This window comes from Chlamydotis macqueenii, chromosome 6 (assembly GCF_036417535.1).
Source record: "Chlamydotis macqueenii isolate bChlMac1 chromosome 6, bChlMac1.mat, whole genome shotgun sequence".
Classification (NCBI taxonomy): Eukaryota; Metazoa; Chordata; class Aves; order Otidiformes; family Otididae; genus Chlamydotis; species Chlamydotis macqueenii.
This window is the reverse complement of record NC_141561.1, coordinates 20,743,772-20,763,046: the sequence shown is the minus strand read 5'-3', so window position 1 is coordinate 20,763,046 and position 19,275 is coordinate 20,743,772. Positions and strand designations below refer to the sequence as shown.

General features: G+C 40.4%; 1 protein-coding gene across 2 annotated transcripts in view; it reads right to left on the bottom strand.

Moving 5' to 3' along the window:
• Nucleotides 1-18,037, bottom strand: part of B3GALT1 (beta-1,3-galactosyltransferase 1) — a 207,367-nt gene extending 189,330 nt beyond the window's left edge. For both annotated transcript variants that reach the window (XM_086750867.1, XM_086750866.1), the window contains exon 1: nt 17,402-18,037. The gene's annotated coding sequence lies outside the window, so the exon portion shown is untranslated. The remainder of the gene's footprint in view (nt 1-17,401) is intronic.
• Between the last annotated feature and the right edge of the window lie 1,238 nt (nt 18,038-19,275).

Below are 19,275 nucleotides of genomic sequence, written 5' to 3'. Positions count from 1 at the left end.
TCTGACAAATTCTGAAATAAAATCATGAAGTTCTATAACCAAGTAATTATAAAGGTTTCTATTAAAGATGTTGACATTTCATAGCTGAGCAGCTGTCTTTCCAAATGCAGTGGCAACTTCGCTTTGAAGCAGGGTCTGTCAGATTCCCCCTATGATTACCCATCCTCATTTTGTTACACAGTGTACTACTGGCAAGACAGACTCCCAGTAAATGACCTTGTCTTAAAAAGAATGTGTGACCTGGGATTCTTAGGACCTTGATCATTCCCAGATCTGTCACATAGATCAAAATACAGGTTTTCCTTCTTCTCATCTGGTCCGTTCATTCCTCCCATCTAGCCAATGTATTAATTTTCTGCTCACCTAATCATAGCCCCACCAATGAATCATGCAGGAATGACACGCTCTTGACAGCCTACTGACACGTGTACTGTACCTTGTACACCACAGCGGCTCTGTCACCTAACATTACTAACAGCATCCATCTCATCTTCTTATTTTGTACAATGAGATGTGCGCTGTGAATGTAATATTCAGCTCTAACCACTTTGAGATAAATTATCGGCATAATGCATTTCACACGACTCCCATTATATCCCACAGATACAGTCTAAGCCGCTTCCTAGCAACCGCAGAAAAAAATGTACCCCTTTAGGTATTTTTCCCAGCTAAAGAAATCAACTTGCTATTTTATGAACTTCATATAAAAAACAATCTTGGCTACTGTCAGCTCAAATTATTCTGACTAATGGTCCTTAAGATGCATTTTTAGCCCTTTGTCTAGTTCGGGTTCTGATACTGAAGCTTCTCTCTTGCAACCTCCCACCTCAATAATTTTAGCACAATGGAAAAAAAAATATTTTTTTGAACCAAGAAATATCTTCTCAGTAAAACCTGACCATTTATACAAGAATTATACTCATGTCCTGACCTAGAAATGCATTTTATACAGGAAATTAAACTCCTTAGGATGATGGCAAAAGTGAAGACTGGATTTATTTTGTGGAACACCAGAGTCTTTTGAATGGGACTGCAAATATTTTCAAAGGGCTGTAAGCTTTTAAGTAGACTATTGCTTCCTATGTTATCCCAAATCTATTTAAACAAACTTAGTTAATATCTGGAGAAAATTACTCCTTGTTTAAAAACACTAGCCTCATGCTTACTTCACACCTAATGGATAAGAAGCTATGGCTGTTGTGAGATTGGTATTCCTTCAACATACCATAAAATATTTTAAAGGAAATAACTGAATAATAACAGCTAATTAGTACTTCACACATGAACAGAACCTTCCACCAAACAGCATCAAAATTTAGGAATTTCACTCCTCTGCCAGGGGAAAGGGTGTGACAGCAGGCAGTAACTTCCCCACATGAATAAAGTCAAGCCTTCAAGTCTGATGTTAGCCAGGCTGGTTACGTTAGCACATTTAGACAACGGCTACTTTGGTATTGTTGTTGTACCGCTGTGTAGGGCCCTATTGGTGAACCAAAAAAAAATGATGAGGAAATTGCTAAAAACGGGAAGACTGGAGCAGACGATGCATCTTTCATAACTCTGGGTACTAGTTTGTTTGAATCTGGACCATTCATTTGGCTTCACAACATAAAATGTCAAGCTGTTTTAGCCATCTCTTTACTATGGCTCTAGCTCTACAGTTGATTAGATTAGGTTCCATGATTAGATTGTCTTTATTAGATCATTGTACTTAACATGGTGGTAGTCACTACAGACAAAGGTAGCCAGAGTATAACACAGTGCTGATCTTACATTATGCAAAGCATATTTCCTAGTGATTTAATCCCTCAGCATCTCAAAACCCAGGCACTCTGCAGCAGTTTTGTAAAGTCACTCTCTTTCCTCTGGCCTTCCAGCACGGCTGAAAGGTGATACTGTCCGAATTCTCTCACTGAAAATCCACCAGTGATAACTACACCACCACAGCTTGGCATCTGCAGTGATTACACTTTGGCATCTGTCTTGAGTCATGCCTAAAGTTTAGCTTCTTTAACAGTGTAATAATAATAATAATAATAATAATAATAATATTGTAAGACATACACATGTATGTAAAGTATACATGACATATATCATAGTTTGAGACAACCTCCAGCTTTAAAAGAAAGTTCTATTGCTGACAAGCAGAATTATACTGAATTCATGCTACTGTGATATTAAATTCTAGATGTTCAAGGAGTAACTTTTACAGAACCATTTTACATTTGTATATAACTGCACTGGTTTCCAACTTTTAAATAAAAGATGCTTGTAGAATGAAAAAATAAATCCGTGGCTATGATGGTACATACGCATGTAAGCGCTGCATAACATCAACTGCCAAGAGGTGGTGGTTTTTTTTTTTTAAACAGAGTACAGGGTTCACAATGTGAGAAAGGCAAGTGAATACACCACTGATCTTTTTGTGCAGCTGAAATGACATTTAAATGACATTAATGAATGCCAGAACAAATAACTTAATCTGTACAGAAAAAAAAAAAAAAACAAAACAAACAAACAAACAACAACAACAAAAAAACCAAAACAAAACCCCACAAACACTACCAAATCATAGTATCCTCTTTTAGCGATGTGTAAGGTGAATTTCTGACTTTTACAAAAAGATAGATAATGTTCCAAAACTAAATTTTGTGTTCTTTATTAGATTACAGCTCCATTCTATTTTTTTTTTTCTGAACAGCAAATACTTTAAAGGAACATTAGAGAAACTTTTCTCCCAAATAACATTCATTAATGCATCTTCTCTCTTACTGTCTTTATATAATACTGGTATACAAGAAAGCAATGGACACTGAAGAAATCTTAATTAAGATTTTACAGGTAGTCCTGCTACCAGAACTGTTGTTTTCTACTTCAACATAAAAATTACAAGATCCTTAAAAGTCACAGGATTGACTCCGGGTTCCGTGAAGAGGCAGACAACTCAGTGTAGATGTTATACTATTCTTACACAGCTGTATTTTCTCAGCTGAGTCAATTAACATACAAGAAGCTTCATGGTATTGTGATTTTATTGCTTCTTGTACAGGAGTTATTTGGGAGTCTTTGTTCTGCATATAGAGTAGTTTCAGCGTATTCCTGTTCGAGTAGTTTACTGCATATTTTGTCCATATCAAAAATAAAAGCACTGCTACTGTAACACTTGTTGGCAATTTAAAATCAACCCCAAAAACCTTTAACTGAAGGCAGTAACTAAGCAAAAAATAAAGCATGTGTATAAATTTGCTCACTGGGCATTGATACTGAATTATAAAAGACAAATAAAAGGCATTGGTACAAAGGAGAGTAGTTTAAGTTGCTGCTGCTTCTGCTGTGTTTGTTTTGTGGATAAAGAGATGAGCTCATGTTTTACAGATGTCAACACTTGTCACCACTCCCAAATTCAACTAAAAAAACCCTACTGCACACTTTCAAAAAGGCCTCTTATGCTATATTATTTTCTAAAAGGCACATAACCGTCATGCTTCCAAAATTGCTGATCATGCCTAACCAGTTCTCCTGTACTCTTTCTATCATGCTGTGAAACATACGTGCTTGAGTTGTAAATGGTCTAAAAATAAGTATATGCATGCAGTTTTATCAATTCAAAAGATAAATCCTATAAAGGCTTAAGAATTTAGGATCTACATCTTCATCTACATCATCCTCCACTGGCATACAGCCTTGGGGATGGTCAAAGAGACAGCAGTTCCAGGACAGAAAACAGCACCTTTTAGCTAGCCACAGGCAACAGCAATTCCAACAGCAAATAGCAGCAGCAGAGCAGACTTATCCTTTCCCTTTAGGAAATTCTATCTATCTCTGCAGTTGTTACAGAGCTTTACAAGGAATGAAATCTGTCCTTTCAGTAGAACAGGAAAAGGTAATACCTCTGTTGACTGACACCTCTCTGATAAAAAGCACAGCATGTATTGGATGTGGCTACACTTCAAGCATCTTCCTTGATACCCTTTAGTGAAACTGGCCCTGAAAAAAAAGTGCAAATTAAATTCACAAGTTTAGGCTAAGTTTTGACATGACCCTAGAACACAGTCCTGGAGACCATCTAACTGTGAAACAGACATGCATTTTCTAAGAAGTCATATGTTACTGCCAGCAATCAGCACATTTAATAAAATGCCATTGAAATGTATCCTAGCTAGAACACTGCTAAATGACATGCCAAATTCATGAACAAAAGTAATCATCTTCAGTGTCACTGGGTAACTACCTGGCACCAAAAAAATGGCATTTCCATTAGAGCTGTGTATTCATCACTTGTACATTGGGTAAACATTGGAGTTCAAACCGCATTTCCATGACAGAGGTCAATACTGCATAGCTGGTATGGTATTATGAATTTAAGGTTGATACTAAGTTTTATTAGCAGTAGTACAGTTTTTAGTTCAGCGAGATTCTCATTTCAAAAACAAACATTCTATTGACTTTTCTGTGAGCTTTATATACTTTAGGTCTGCAAGGTCAGGTCTTCTGTATATATCTTAATGACCTAATCAAAAGAACAATTTTCACACTGATACATAAGGTATACTGTAGCAAGAAGAGAAGGCAAGCTGTTTCCCTTTTAAGATAGTAACAGGCACAAAAATTTATCGGTGACATCTTTTTGTACAATCCAGTATTTCCTCAAAACAAGAAATAACTGGGTTCTACTTACTCCCTAGAGGATGAAAGAGTTGTATCTTTGATAGGAATAAAGCACCATATGCATATGGCATGGCTTCCCATGTATGAAAAAAGGAAGAGGAAAAACTGAAAAATAGGTTTTTGTAGTTTACACTCAAGAAAACCACAAAAAAAAATACAAGCTTCTTAGGAATGCCTGCCCCTCAAAACATCCTCATAATATCATTTTTTTTAATTCAACTTTTTGGTTTTTAAAATGCAAATTTGTTTACCTTTCATAGATAAAAGGGGAAAAAAAAAGTAGCTTGGAAAAGAAAGAAGGTTTCACTGGTTCAAAAAGCCAAGTGCAGTATACAAGCTGCTGTGAAAAAGAGGAAAAAAAAAATCTTGGAAGATTTAAATATGAAGATGCCAAAAAGTGTCACAGTTTGAACCCTTACATAAAGCCAGAAAAAAATTAACATACGTTGAGAAAAGTATTATTCATCTGATCTTTGCAATCACCTCTCTCTTTTACTTTCTTGAATATCAAATTATGCTGTCTCTTGGATATACATTCAAAACTCCCATTAACACTAATGAAAGTTACATGTCTGAAACACTAAGTGAAGAAGAGACCATTGTCATTTTGCTTGGAAGGCACAATTTTCAGAAAAATAACTGACTGAATGAGCTAAATAATAAATACAAAGTTCCCTTTCCTCTGAGAATTAAAAAATTCTTTAAAACCTTAAAATGCAAGCCAACTTTAATGTTAACTATGCTGCCAACTTAAATTTCTAGCCCAAACTCATATATTTTCACTGTTTTCTCTCTCTTATTATTTCCAGAACAAATATAGTACAAAAATTGAGCAAAGTGTTCCTGACAGTAAACAAATACTATGAAAGTAAAGTCCTCCTAAGCCCTGATAAAACAAACATTATGAAATAGTACAGATAGTATCCTGATGAACCCACAGGCTGCAGCTTTTGGGGAAAAGGCAACTATAAATCTTCTCAACACTCTGTTCAAGAGAAAGCTGTTAAATGTACTGAGGGTGTATTAACTACCAAAATCCTGAAAACTAGATTCACTGAAATTCGGGGAAGTCTTGGCTTTTCACTCTCATAGCAGAGGTGAAAGGACTTAAGGTTGACTGAAATTAACTGAGGTCTGAGAGATCACTTTTAGTTAGTCCAGGGGGCTTTGGATATGGACTTTAACTCACTCAGCAATCAACTATTTTTACTTTTTTAAAAAAGTTATTTCTATCTACATACTTAGCCTGCCTTTTATGCATTTGTTAACATTGAATATGGTCACTTCATTCTTACAGTTCTGTTTATTGTAACTGTTCTTTGCATAAAAATTATTAATGCAGAACAATAATACTGTTTGAAGAATGACTCCAGAGAGCTGTAGTTGAGGTTCTTCTCTAGAGGTGCACAAGGTTATTACAATATTTCATTACCACAAAACAATACATCTTCAGATAGAGGCAGTATTAGCTTGTAATATCCCTTGCTTCTGTGGTACCAACTCTTTCTTGTAAAGTAATTTAATAACTTTCATACTGGTTATATATGAAATATTAGTGCTATGCTTCATAGGGAACACCTCCTGAATTTTCATTATTTTCATATTGTTATATTACTTACACAGTTAGAAAATCTATTTGTCTTTACGCATGTCACTGCATCTCATTGAAGAATATCTAGCCTAAGTTTTGCTAGGTTGTTTGTTTTTTGGTTTTTTTTAAAAAAAAAAAAGTGTTTTTCCAGTTGTAGGTCCCCAATTCAACCAGTTTGGGGTTCATCACAGATTTTCTAAACCCCACGTTATCTCCACAGTTCTTTTACTTATTTTCCATACTACCACCTATCAGAACTGTTCAAAGTTCTTCTAGACAGAAGAACAATCACACAGCTGCTTGACTCTGTGTAGAGTCCTCAGCACCAACGCAGATTAGGCTTATGCCACCTGGCTAAGGCTCCTAGGGGACCAAACTGTAGTACCCTTGAACTTCACCCACCCAAGGAAGTACAAGTGCCACCAGGTACACATGTATGTCCATGTGCCTGAGAGCACTTTCAGACCCAGCAGATCTCATCTGGCTCTCCCGACTGCTCTCTATCAATTGGGACCAATTAGTTACAGCACGTAGTGGCCAGAATGCAACTTGGAAACAGATCCACTACGTCCAGCCAAGACTGGTGCTGTTGATCATTCCTAGCCTCAGCAAATCTGCTGTAGTGTCCAGAGCAACAGTGAATCTGGCAGCCAAAACTGACAGCGCATCTCTGCTGCACTTTGTAGAAAGTTCTTAACTTGTTCTACAGATAACTGTCTCAAAGATTGTAAAGAAACAAGTACTACCAAAAGCATCTATAATGTAACTAATACTAAAACCAATTTCCAGTATTAATCACGTACTTTTTATTCAGAGGATGTTTCAACATACAGGATAGCAGATGCTTCTTTCTGTCCACACGCGCGTGCTATGTCTTAAAAAGAATTACAAAACACCTTTTAAAAAGTAAAAACATGTAATATTTTTAATACAGCTGCTTGAAGCCATGTTGTTAAAACTATGATTAAAAAATACTTTCAAACAAGTGCATCTTGTTAAGTGTGACTTTGCTTACAGGTCACATTGGCCCAGTAACACAAAAACTTACAAGAGTTTGAAAGATGGGCAATATTTTTAAAAAGCTTGAGTAGATCTATACGAGTCGGAAAAACCATGCAGAACCCTTATTGGTACCTTGCTACAGAGAACTGCATTAACAACAATTCTGGATAGCACAGGCTCTACAATAGTTCCAAAATGCAGTAACATGCAAAGTCAAAACCACCTGAGCCCAAAAGGTCTTACACAGAAATTACAAGTTTGTGTCTTCATTTCACTGACAGCTGTCCAAAGTGCATAGGACTTGCTCAGACATAACTGATCTGTTTGCCCATGTCAGGTCTCACTAAGGGGAATCACCTCAAACAGGTATCTAACAGTGAAATGAAAGCAAGCAGTAACATGACTGAGTGATCACACAGAAAACAGGGACATACTTACAAAAGACAAGTTCCATTAGCACTTTAAGATGCTTACTTTTACTGCATTATAAAGAAATTTTCCTTTCTCAAGAGTTTTCAAATTATGAAGATTTCCAGGAGACCTCAGCTTTGACACATTAACCAATACATGGCTTCCCCAGACTTTGTGATTATTATAGTAATATATAGTTTAAAATTACATAAAATGGGTATGGTCTGGCCCAGGCTCAAACTCCTATGCCTTGCTGCCTACCTCTCAGTCGACCTGTGATCCCATGACAGCCAGCCAGAATGTCCTACAATAACCCAGCCAGCAGCAGTCAGATGCCTCGGTCGAAAGCCAGTGATGAAACACAGCATTAGGTAGAAGCTCAGAGAAGTTTTTTACCTCCGGGTGCGGTGACTTTGTTCCAAGAAGTCCTTGCAGGGCAAACAAAACCTAGCAGAAGCCCACTGTGATGGTCTCCCTGTGACATGATCCATTGCTTCTGCTGCATCATCCACATTCACTCACACATTTTACTATGACTTGATGCATAGTCTGATGGCTAGTACAAGCGTAATGTATTCAGAGGAAAACCTATTACTTATGACTCAGTTATTTTCTGTGCAGTTCTTATTGAGCCATTTTGCAGTGTGTCATTTTGTGCTTTACTTTCTAAAAATAATTAATATATTTTGTTTCAGAAAAATGAAATAACAAAATGTCTGAAAGTGGACAGCTGATGCTATGGCATGACTTTCCTCTCCAAAAACCGGCAGGTGAGCTTTTTGCCTTTACTAGCAAATTCTCTTGCCACCTACTTTTGTCATGACCATTCCTGAAATTACAGCACTGTCTCATCTTGTCAGATGATAAAGAACAATTTTATAGTGTGAGGTGCAGTACCAAATTCACTTTGCAGAAGACTTCAGATTATATCAATACCAAATCTTAAAGAGGAAGAATTACAGTTTCTTCCCTACAAATTAAAAACAATTCACAGCAAACACCTTAGTATGCAACTTTTCAAGAGAGTTGTCTGTTTATGTTCAGAATTTATGCCAGTAACAAACAATAGTATTTTATTTCCCTTTTAAGTGAGGATATTACTGAATAAGCAGTATAGAACTTCTACAACTTAGTTCAACTAGTTTTTTATTTGATGCCCCTATGCACACTTGTTGTTCTATGAACTTGTTGTTCATACCCACAACTATCCAGATTTTGTATTTTCTCCAAGGAAATATCCAGAGTAATATACTCATAATATGGTATTTCAATATCTCCTCCTCACTTGTAACTAGAACATAACGTGTTGAATTCTACTCCCATTGAGTTCTAATTTCGCAAACTTGACAGAATATATGGATAAAACAATTTTATCCCACTAGCAGTATATTTTCCATGTGAAATGTTTAGTATGATCCAACTTGCAACATCAGTAGCAGACTGGAAGCTCAAATTCTATTCCAGACTTTTATATGATATGCCTATTTATCAATGGCAATGTCTGACTTTGTACAGTAATCCGAAATCTGCACGTGGAAATTTCCAACAAGTAGGCCAGTCTATTCAGAGATTGCAAAACATTTTTTCAACTGAGCTGCAACATAGCAAAATATTTGTGTAACAGGTATTACAGAGCAGAAGTAGTAATGTACTCTTTAACAAACTGATGGGATAGAGGTGAATTCCAAGCAAGTATATGCAGACTTCAGACACCAGACTCAATCTGACCTAGTTGCCACTAACTTGGTGAGAAACTTTCATTTGAAGCTTAATTCATGTGATGAAAACCTGTACTATTATCAGCTATGCTCTTACATTTGAATCTTTCAGCCAACTTTTAGCAGTGCTGTGTTACTTCCTAGCTTATTTTAAGCAAACACAGTGGCGAACTATATATAGCAGATTTTGGTTTATGATTACATTTGAGATAAGCAAGATGCATTTTCTAAGGCCTTTTAACAAACGCTCAGCATACTCAAAAGCTTGGCAAAAAGAAAAACTTTTGAGTTTACTACAAAGTCTGAAATCCAAGCAAAATTTATTATTTTTCTACATAGAACACTCTTGCAAATTCTGAAAGCTTTAAATAAACTTTATAAGATAAGTTTTTACAATACAATGCCATGAGTGTACTAATGCCATTCCTACTAGCTGCCTAACAGACCAAATTATTTCTTGAGATTTAAAGTGTAGAAAATCTACATAGAATAAATTAACAGGCTTAGAACATTTTCTGCATGTCCACAGCAGGGTGGCTTCCTTTACATGTACCATCCTACCTATATGAAAGTATTTTTTCTAGGGAACAGCATGTTAAAATTTCTATTTTACAAAAATGTTAGATGAATGATTGCATACATCTTAACACAAGAAGATATTGTCTTAATTAAACAATGGAAGACAAGTTCCACTTTTTATGATGATAGTCTGTTTAAGGCAGATAAGCAGTGTAAGTGGCACTGCTCTATCAATATGCTGCTAAATGTATTCGGCACAGATTTCAACAATTACCACTACCGTAGCCTGTAACTACTGAAGAATAAATAAAAAAGACTGTGCAGACTATGCACTAACAGTGTTCATGTCCATCCAGGACATCCTTACAGGCTATCATGAACGCAGCGTTACACATTAAACTAATTTCGAGGTGCAGCAGCCAACAGAAAGCTGACCATGACTTTGCAGCTATGGTACACAAGGACATGTTTGATATGAAGTAGCACTAGCCAAGTTTCAAGCATATCATGCAAAAGGGATATAACAAAACCTTCTCCTGTGGCAAACAACTAACTGCTTTGTCTTGGTTGCTACAGATTCTAGCAAACACCACCCATTAACTAGATCAGGAAGTTGACTTTAAACTACCCATTACTGAATTCAGATAGTAGAAATATTATGTTTGTTACATACTTGAATACATGCTGATTTGAAAAGGCTGTTTTGGTGAACCGTGTTATGGTGGAAAACAGAAGAAGAATCCTATTGCTGCAAGTAACTACAGTTGGTATCAGTGTCTTTTAGCCAGCCAGATTTACACAGCAGATGACCTTATCAATGGATACAAGAACAGGTGGGGCCTTCCCTTCAAGGGATGTAAAATTTTTAAATTTTAATCTTTAAGCTAAATATTTAAATTAACAAAGCAATAGGTTGACTACTAAAATAGTTGTGTACTTCTACCAAGTACTTTAACAACAAGAAATCAAGAAACAGAACAGTGCTTCAGGCTGGGGTTTGACTAATACATAAGGCAATTTAACTGCTACCTGTCAACCATCTTGCTCTCCTCTTGCATTTACCTTCACAATTCTATGTCCTCCCTTGCATCAGCCTTCATAAGGTCTTCTGTGAATCAGATTCAAGCTGGCAGAAAGTGGTTTTCTGTTTTGTTTTTTTTTTAAACCAGTTCCCAGCGGGGAGGTGTTGTCTTCTGCCAGACTAACATGCTGAAGTGGTTCTGCAAAGGGTTAGGAAGGATGGAGCCATTGTGACTGGGAGAAAGGAAGACAAGATCATCACAGGTGCTGCTAGAGTCACTTGTGCTGCTGTGAAACCACATTTATTACTAACTAACACCAAGTAATAATGCAGCACACTAATAATACATTTCTAATGTTTCCTTAAACCTCACTCTCAATGCTGTTTGCAGTGCAGCAGCTCTTCTAGTGACGTGCTCTGAATATCAAATGACTAGCCTGTATTTGAACAAGGAACAGATCCTTTCTATATGGGGGGCTTCCAGCCTAACCTCTAATAAAACTGAGGAGGGAGGGAGGGTGGAAAAAGCTTTGGTTATTATTTTCATGTTACTATGAAATGTAAATGGAAAGTGATTAATTAGATGGTACTGGAGTTAAGACCATTGCGAAGCGAATCTGTAGAGAGGCTAGGAAAGCATTAAAGTTATTTGAGTAAGCATCACTTTGCACTCTGATATTTTTAAAAGCTTATTTGGTTTTAATTAAGCATAATTTTAATAGCAATTTCTGTGGATCAAATACCATATACCACCATTCTCACTTCCCCATTCAGTGCAGTTGGATTAAGTGCTATGAATGGCATCTTTCAGAGTTTTCTTTCTTTTTCATCTGGTCTGGGTTTCTGGACACAATTTTTTTAAAGCCATTTTAACAACTTGACTGATTTGCCACAACACTTTTGTCCCTCTCAGACATGAGACATACATGTGAAAAAACTCCTAAGGAATGATAGTGTTGGCAAAATTAGGATAAAGACAAAAAGTTGCTTTCGAGAACAGAACTAATGCCATGCTGATGGCAAAGAACTGCAGAAGTACCTTGCAAAACTCAAAGTGGACAAAAATATGACAAATGAGCTTCAGTGTAGATATACGTAGCTGATTACAAATAACCTAGACCACATACACAGCATGCTGACAAATGACTCTGAGAAGAAATCTAGGAGCCATTATTGACAGACCCCTGGAATTAACTGGTTTATGTTCAACGGCAACCAAAAAGCCTAGCAGAACATTGGGCATCATAAGGAAAGGCATTGAGAACATACAGAGCACATTTATACGACCTTGGCCCACCCACATCTGAAGTAGTGTGTGAAGTTCTGGTCTCTGCATCTTCAAGGACAAACTCTAGTCAGAGAAGGGCAAACAAAGTATCAAAAGGATGGAGTACCTGCCTTAGAAAAAGAGACCAAAGAGGCTCCTCAGTTGGAGAGAAGGCTGAAGGAAGATATGATCAATCGAATCATGAAAATAGTAAATAAACTAACGTCAAACTTCTGCTTGCTAAATCCTCCAGTAATAGAACTAAGGGACATTTAACGAAGCTAGTAAGACACAAAAGATTAAAGTGCTTCTTTACAAAGTTAGTCGTAAGCTTCTGGAACTTGCTACCACAGAAGACTGTGAAGGTAGTGACCATCAGCAAGTTTCAAAAAGAAACTGGTTGGTCCACAAACAGGTTCTAAAAGCACTGAGCAGATATATCCTTACCATCCCTAATATGAAAACTAAGTATGCAGGGAGAGTACAATGGAATAGATACATAAAGCGGATAAGTTTGTGTACAGCCCCTAAATAGTATCCCTTAACATCACTGTTAGGAGAACAAACCCAAAGGTCCACTGATCTGACCCAATAGAGCTTTTCTGATATTCTTAACTTCAATTTTCTCTAATATCTTCTGTTAAGCTCTGAAAAAAAAAAAAAAAACCCACACAAAAAAGGTTACACCTCTGCTTCTTACCTGCTGTGAAAGATATAGGTCAGATTTGAATAAATGCAGACCTTCAGTATAAATTCTAACACATAATATCCTATGTTACGCAATAAATTAGTACTATATCTTTAAATAACAATAAAGGTCAGACCCAGGAGGAAATATTTGAATTACTCCAGCCAGTGTGACACCCACAAAGCCACAGATGTTGTTCCACAGCAGGATCAGCTATTTCAGTGAAAATGTAGCCACCTGCTGAGGAACAAAAGAAACAAACATCAGCCACTCAAACAGCAGAGCTGCAGAATAGCTCAAAGGGAGGCAAGGTTAGGCATGTAAGTCATTCTCATTTTTACTGCAGCAAGTCTCAAAAGATAGTAAGAGATAAAGCTTACTGGTACTCAGATGGCAGTCTTGAAAAACCGAGGGCAAAAGCCACTATCTATAGGGTATTTTCTGTCCTCTTCTACAGAGTATTTATACATGAAACAGACATAACTGAAATATTTTGAGGCTACTGATAATACAGAACACCTTATGCAAAGGGAGAAGGTATGCTGGCAACACTCCACAGAAATGAATAAATACAGCTCAACAGAATTCTCACATAGCGGATTCTTCACTCACTTCACTCTTACCATGAGCTCCCTTCCCAGTATTTGGTAACTTCTTGTTATTCAGAAGGAAAGAATGCATACTTATGTATTTCCTAAATATATGCAGTGATACATTATGTTATCCTTTAAATTATACATGTATATATGCATTCAATTATATATTTATATTCTTATGGTAATAATAGAGTTTTGATAAGTAACTATTGCAGATATTTAGATTACTCCCAATCTTTTAGGAAGTTAAATTGAGAACTACAAAAATCAGAACGCAAGAGGGTTAAAAAAAGGCACGATCGCCCTCCACTACACCTGTAAAATACCTAGCAATTTTACATTTTAGGTAGTGTGAGTACACACAAGACGGGTGTGCTCATAAATGAGATTTGTAATTCATTATCACACCTTGATTCATCTCTGTATTAATACTACCTACAAGCAGGCCTAAGCCTTGGAGGGACTCATGCGTCCTTTCTTTCCCCTGGATGAACTCCAGAAAGCTCAGAAAGCTGATCTTGGCCACCAACACATCGGCAGTCTGCACAGCTCTGCCAATATTTACACCAGCCTGCCTATCAGTCAGAGAACAACTCGCCCATCTTCACTTCTCTCCCTCTGTTGCTCTGTTGAGGAGCTGCTGTCCTCGGCATCAGGAGCTGAATTCCCACGTCCTGTTCAAGAGTATCTTTTGTTAACTTCCTTGGAAAGCATTCACAGGAGATACAGGAGCTGAAGAAGAGCAATCTTGGTCATTCACATAATGCCTATGGCAGTGTTAGGCAGCAGCAGATGCCATCACCGTTTGGAAACATCTGAAGCCTGTGAGTAAGTGACAAAGGGAACACTTGGATGCGGAGTCATTTGATACTTCTGTTTATCTGGAATTCTGCAGAGCTTCCATACATCAGCGTTTATAGTTGCTGTGTTTGCTGGAGACAGTACTAACAACTACAAGCCAGTATTTTAACTGCACTGCAAAAACAGCATTAGCTTTTCCAAAAAGATCAGTGTACCATTTGCATGACCTAATACAACTAGAAGACACATAATTCATTCATCTTTTCTGTGATCTCCTGCAACTCTTCAGTAGTTCAACTAAATGTACATATGTACTTATTTCTAAAAAAAGCATGCCACTTGTTTTCCCTAGCTGTATATATATAATTTTCCTACTACTCATGGCAAATTACGTTAATAATATGTTAGTATCCATCTTTATTTAAGTAAGTAAATAGGCAGCAGGTTGGAGAATGCGACAGCATTGACTGCTTCAGTTCCAAACTTCTTATTATATTGCATATAGCAATACTTCCCTGTAAAAATTATTACTACAAAAGTAGCTTAGGAAAATCCAATATTTTTTTTTGTTATTTTAGTGAGTACGCTTTTAGTTGGGAGGCATGCAGATGGACTCTTTTTCTTTTATATAGAAGAAAACTATGAAAAGCGTCACAGTTCTGTCTAGGAGGAGAACACGTCTGTGTTCTCCTCTAGCTTTAACTAGGTATGAGCATTATATAATTATAATAATCACGAATACTAGTAAGTCTATAGCTAATTAATATTTTTAATAAGTAAATAGTTAATACATTTATATTCATTTTAGTGGTCGGACAATCCCTGCTCCCAAAAAGTTCATTACTTATTGACAGACAAGATAAATCAACACTGAATTGAGCACCCTTCTGAAGATACACAATTGAAATAGTCTGATCTTTTAGAAAAGGTTTCGTAAGAACCCTGAGGAAAAAAAGTCATTAAGACAAAGATGGGCTACGTAGCAAATACAGTGGCATGCATTCTCCTGAATGCATGCATGTCCTCCTGAGGAGGATCACCAATAAAGACTACTCATGTGCTGAAGGTTCTACAGTTTACCCATTCATAAAATAAGATTTAGATTAAAATTTGGTGTGATTCATAAAGGGGGAGGAAAAAAAAAGCTTGGTGTTTTCAGCCTGTAATTTTTGCAAAAATTCTACTGGTCTTGGCCACAAAACCACCACAAAAATTTTGTGTTTTCTTTCCTAAGAAAACATGTAAGGAAAACATGTGTGGTATGAGGCAGACTGGCACAACTGAGCGCATCTCAGACATTGCGTCATGGCTATGTGCAATGTACTTGGATCAGGACTGCTCTCTAAATTCACCTAAAATACTCTGAAGACATTGATTCAAGCTAACTAAATGAGGTTGCTGAAAAACTGGTTTGCCAATATGACATTTTGCTGGATCTACCTGTTTCTATCCAGAATTGGGGATGTACAAGAAACTGAAATTTTATTAGCAATTTATGTTCTGTCAAAACCAACATTAGTTGCATAATGGATAGGTACGCAGGGAGAGAACAATAATATTAACCTGTATCAGTTATAAATTCCACATCTCAAATCTCTTGCACTTAACTAGTGCCTTCCCCTCAGCTGTAAAACTGGGCTTCCGCTCTCCAAAGCGGAACGTGTAACAACAGGGCTTACACTGGTTATTCATCCTTGCCATCTATCACATGATTTTTAAAAATTCTGAAAGCATATTATGCATCATGTAATTGAATGCATCCTTATAACTGAATTAATATCAGAACTCTCTGTATCAAGAAAAAAAGAAGTAAATTATTACACTCCACACTCCTAGAAAGAAGGGAAGGAAGCTTACAGCCACAAGAGAATGAAAATCAAAATCAAATCAAACCCCTTTATGTTTTCTGCAGACAATGTTTCTTAATGTTTAAAGTGCCCACCCCATCACATGCAAAATAATCAAGAGATAACAGAAACTATTTTCTCTTCAACCATTAATTGTGGAGGCTATCTTGCTTCCTACTCAATCAGTGTCAAAACTCCTCTTCATTTCCATGATTGAAGGATCAGGTCCGTCATCGCAAAGTCTGGCAGCATCCTAACGATTCCTTAAAATGTTATATAATCGATGGTTCTGAAGGTTTACATTAACGTCTATAAAGAGCACCTAAAAGCTTTTTTTTTTGGTAAATAAACAAGATTTGACAACACGTCCAACCCTTCCAAGATTATCTGCGATCACAGAAAGTACAGCAGGTTGAAGAACAATGAGAAAGTGCATGGGGATAAACGGGATTTCATCTCTGGCACCCCTCCGTCTCCCTAGCCGGCGGTCACGTATCACTTTAAAATAACTTTTCTTGGAACTATCTGTTCTAACAACTTTAAGATGCGGTCCGCGGCCACAGCAGGACCTTCCCCAGCTTCCTCCGCACGCCAACCGCCCAGCTGAGCCTCCGGGACCACGTCCCAGTCCAGCCCTCCCTCCGTCGCAGGGGAGGTCAGACCGCTGCCCCCGGCAAAGCCCCGCCGGGCCGGGGCCGGGGCCGCGCGGGCGGTTGGAGCCCTCGCCACCCGCGCGCCAGCTCCCCGCGGGGCAGGCCCGCGCGCCCGCCGCCCCCCGCGGAAGGCGGGACCCGCAGACCCCGCCGGCTGGGCGCGGGGACGCGGCGCGGTCCGCCTTTCGCGACGACCACCCCCGCCTCCCCAGCAGCTCCTCACCGGCAGCACCGTTCGGCGCCTCCCCCCAGCCCTCCTGAGGCGACGAAGGAGCGGAGGGGGCAGCACCGGCGCGCTAGTGTCGCCCCCCGCCGCGGCAACAGCGGGTATCGCCGGCCGTCGCCAACCGAGCGGCGGCACCGAAGTTCCCGCCGCGCCGCCGGTCCCGCCCGGGAACCGCCGCGCCGGAGGGTACAGCAAGGGGCGGCGGGGGACCGCGCCCGGCCGCGCCCGCGGCCCACCGTCGCCCCGCACTGCCGCCCGCCTCAGGCATCCTGCCCGCCCGCCGCTCCGCCCGTGCCGGTACCGCTGCCCGGCGCTGCCGCCGTCCCCTTCAGCAAGACGCGTAACGGACGCGCACGGAGGCAGGCGCCCGCCTTCCCCGAGGCCAGACCTTACCGGCTGCGCTCGCCGCCCTCGCCCGCCTGGGCGCACGCCGCTCCGTGCCGGGCTCCCGCTGCCATACGCCGCCCCGCAGCCGGCATCACTGCTCCGCCCGCAGCCGCACCAGCCGCCGCGGCGCCCGGCAGCAGCGCCCGCCTCACGAGAGCGCAACCCGGGCACCGGCGGGGCTCGCCCTCTCCGACTGACAGCCGCCAATAGCCAATCGCCGCCCGTGCAGCATCGAGGAGGCGGGAAGGTGTGACGGAAACAGACCAATGGGAGCTCACTCAGCGGTAGCGCTGTTTCCGGGCGGGGGGAGCCGCGGCAGGCAGCGGGGGTCGCCGCGGGTGTGAGGCGCGGGCGCGCGCGCGGCCGGCCTGTGAGGATCGCTGTGCCGGTGCGAGTCGGGCCTGGCCCGAGCGGGGCAGCTGCTGGGGCAGGGCCTCGGCCTCTCCGGGACTCGCTGCAGCGCCGGCGGTGGCTGCCGACAGCAGTTACGCGTGCGGCGGGGCTGGTCTCGCCCTTCCCCAGCTGCTCTGGAAAACGGGAGCGGGGCTGAGGGCCGGCCTGTCAGGTGGGGAGCGTGCGGCGGCCTTCCTCCTCGTGCGCAGGAGCATCAAACTTCACGCCGAGAAAAAAAATAAATAATTTAAAAATTCGGAGAGGATTTTTTTTTTTTTTTTCCGGCGGAATACCGCTGGGCTGAAACGGTGCCTGTCGGCAACATCCCTGCGGCGGCCGGCTGCTGCCGACCTTGGCGTCCCCGCCGCAGGCCCGGAACCGCGTCCTTACCGGTGCCACCGTGCTGCGATGTGGGGGTGGGACCGGGACCCGGACCCCCGGTGCCCTCTGTCGCCATGGCCGGCCGTGCGCTGTGAGGTTTGTACCGAGTTTGCAAGGCCTCAGAGCTGAGGCTTGTCACGCTTGCAGTGCCTCACCTGCCCGCACCTGTGTTTTGCTTGGTTCGGCCGTAGCAGCAATTCTGCTGGTGCACCTGGTGTCTCTGGCTAACTTCCCTTTATGGGGTACCAGCGTAGTTTTGCATCGCTGTTACTCTGTGTAGAACGAGGTCTTTCGCACCCTAACCGCAGTGACGCGGTGTAGAGGCATAGAGGGCGGGCAGGGTAGCAGAAGCTCTGGAGAACGGAAGACCCGGGCTGCACCAGAGAGGAGTGAGTAGTGGCACGGGGTGGTAAGGGAAGGGGTGCAGGCTTGGTACTGGAGACCTTATGGCTCTTCCTGTGGTCAGTTCAAGAAATGCAGGCCTGGAGCTAGAAAAAAAAAAATGGGTTTGGGGTTGACAAAGAAGTAGTATCTCACATTTCTGAAAGATAACATACATAGCAAACTCAGGTGTAGAATTGGAGCTCCAGGCCAGTGAAGAAAGAGAAAGGTAGAGAAGCATGTTAGCAAAGATAAAAATGACCCCAAGTGGATCCTAGAGGTGGAATAAGAAATCATAAACATGAACATCATACTTCTCCTGGCCAAGGACTCCCAAATGCACATAAGTCACTGTTGTCACCGCTTCACACTCCTAACTAGAATGAAACTGCCATCAGAGCAGCAGTGGAAGGGTGGATGTAACAGCAGGAGAGGGATACAATAACTTCAGCTCTTTAACTGCATGATTATAACTCTTTTTGTGTAACTAATAATTATTAAACTCTTAAGATTTCAGTTATACTAACAATGAATGTCTCTTCCCTCTTTTCCAGTCTCTTTCTCTAAAAAGCCAGGTGAAAAATACTTGAAAACATTTCAGAAAGATGTTTCAAGATGTTTCACTACTGTGTTCTTTTCAATGTTGTTGATCTTCATCTACTTGCTCGGTCTTGATCTTTACCTTGCTTGTGAAAAAAAGTCCCTTACCCAGTTTTGTACTTTAT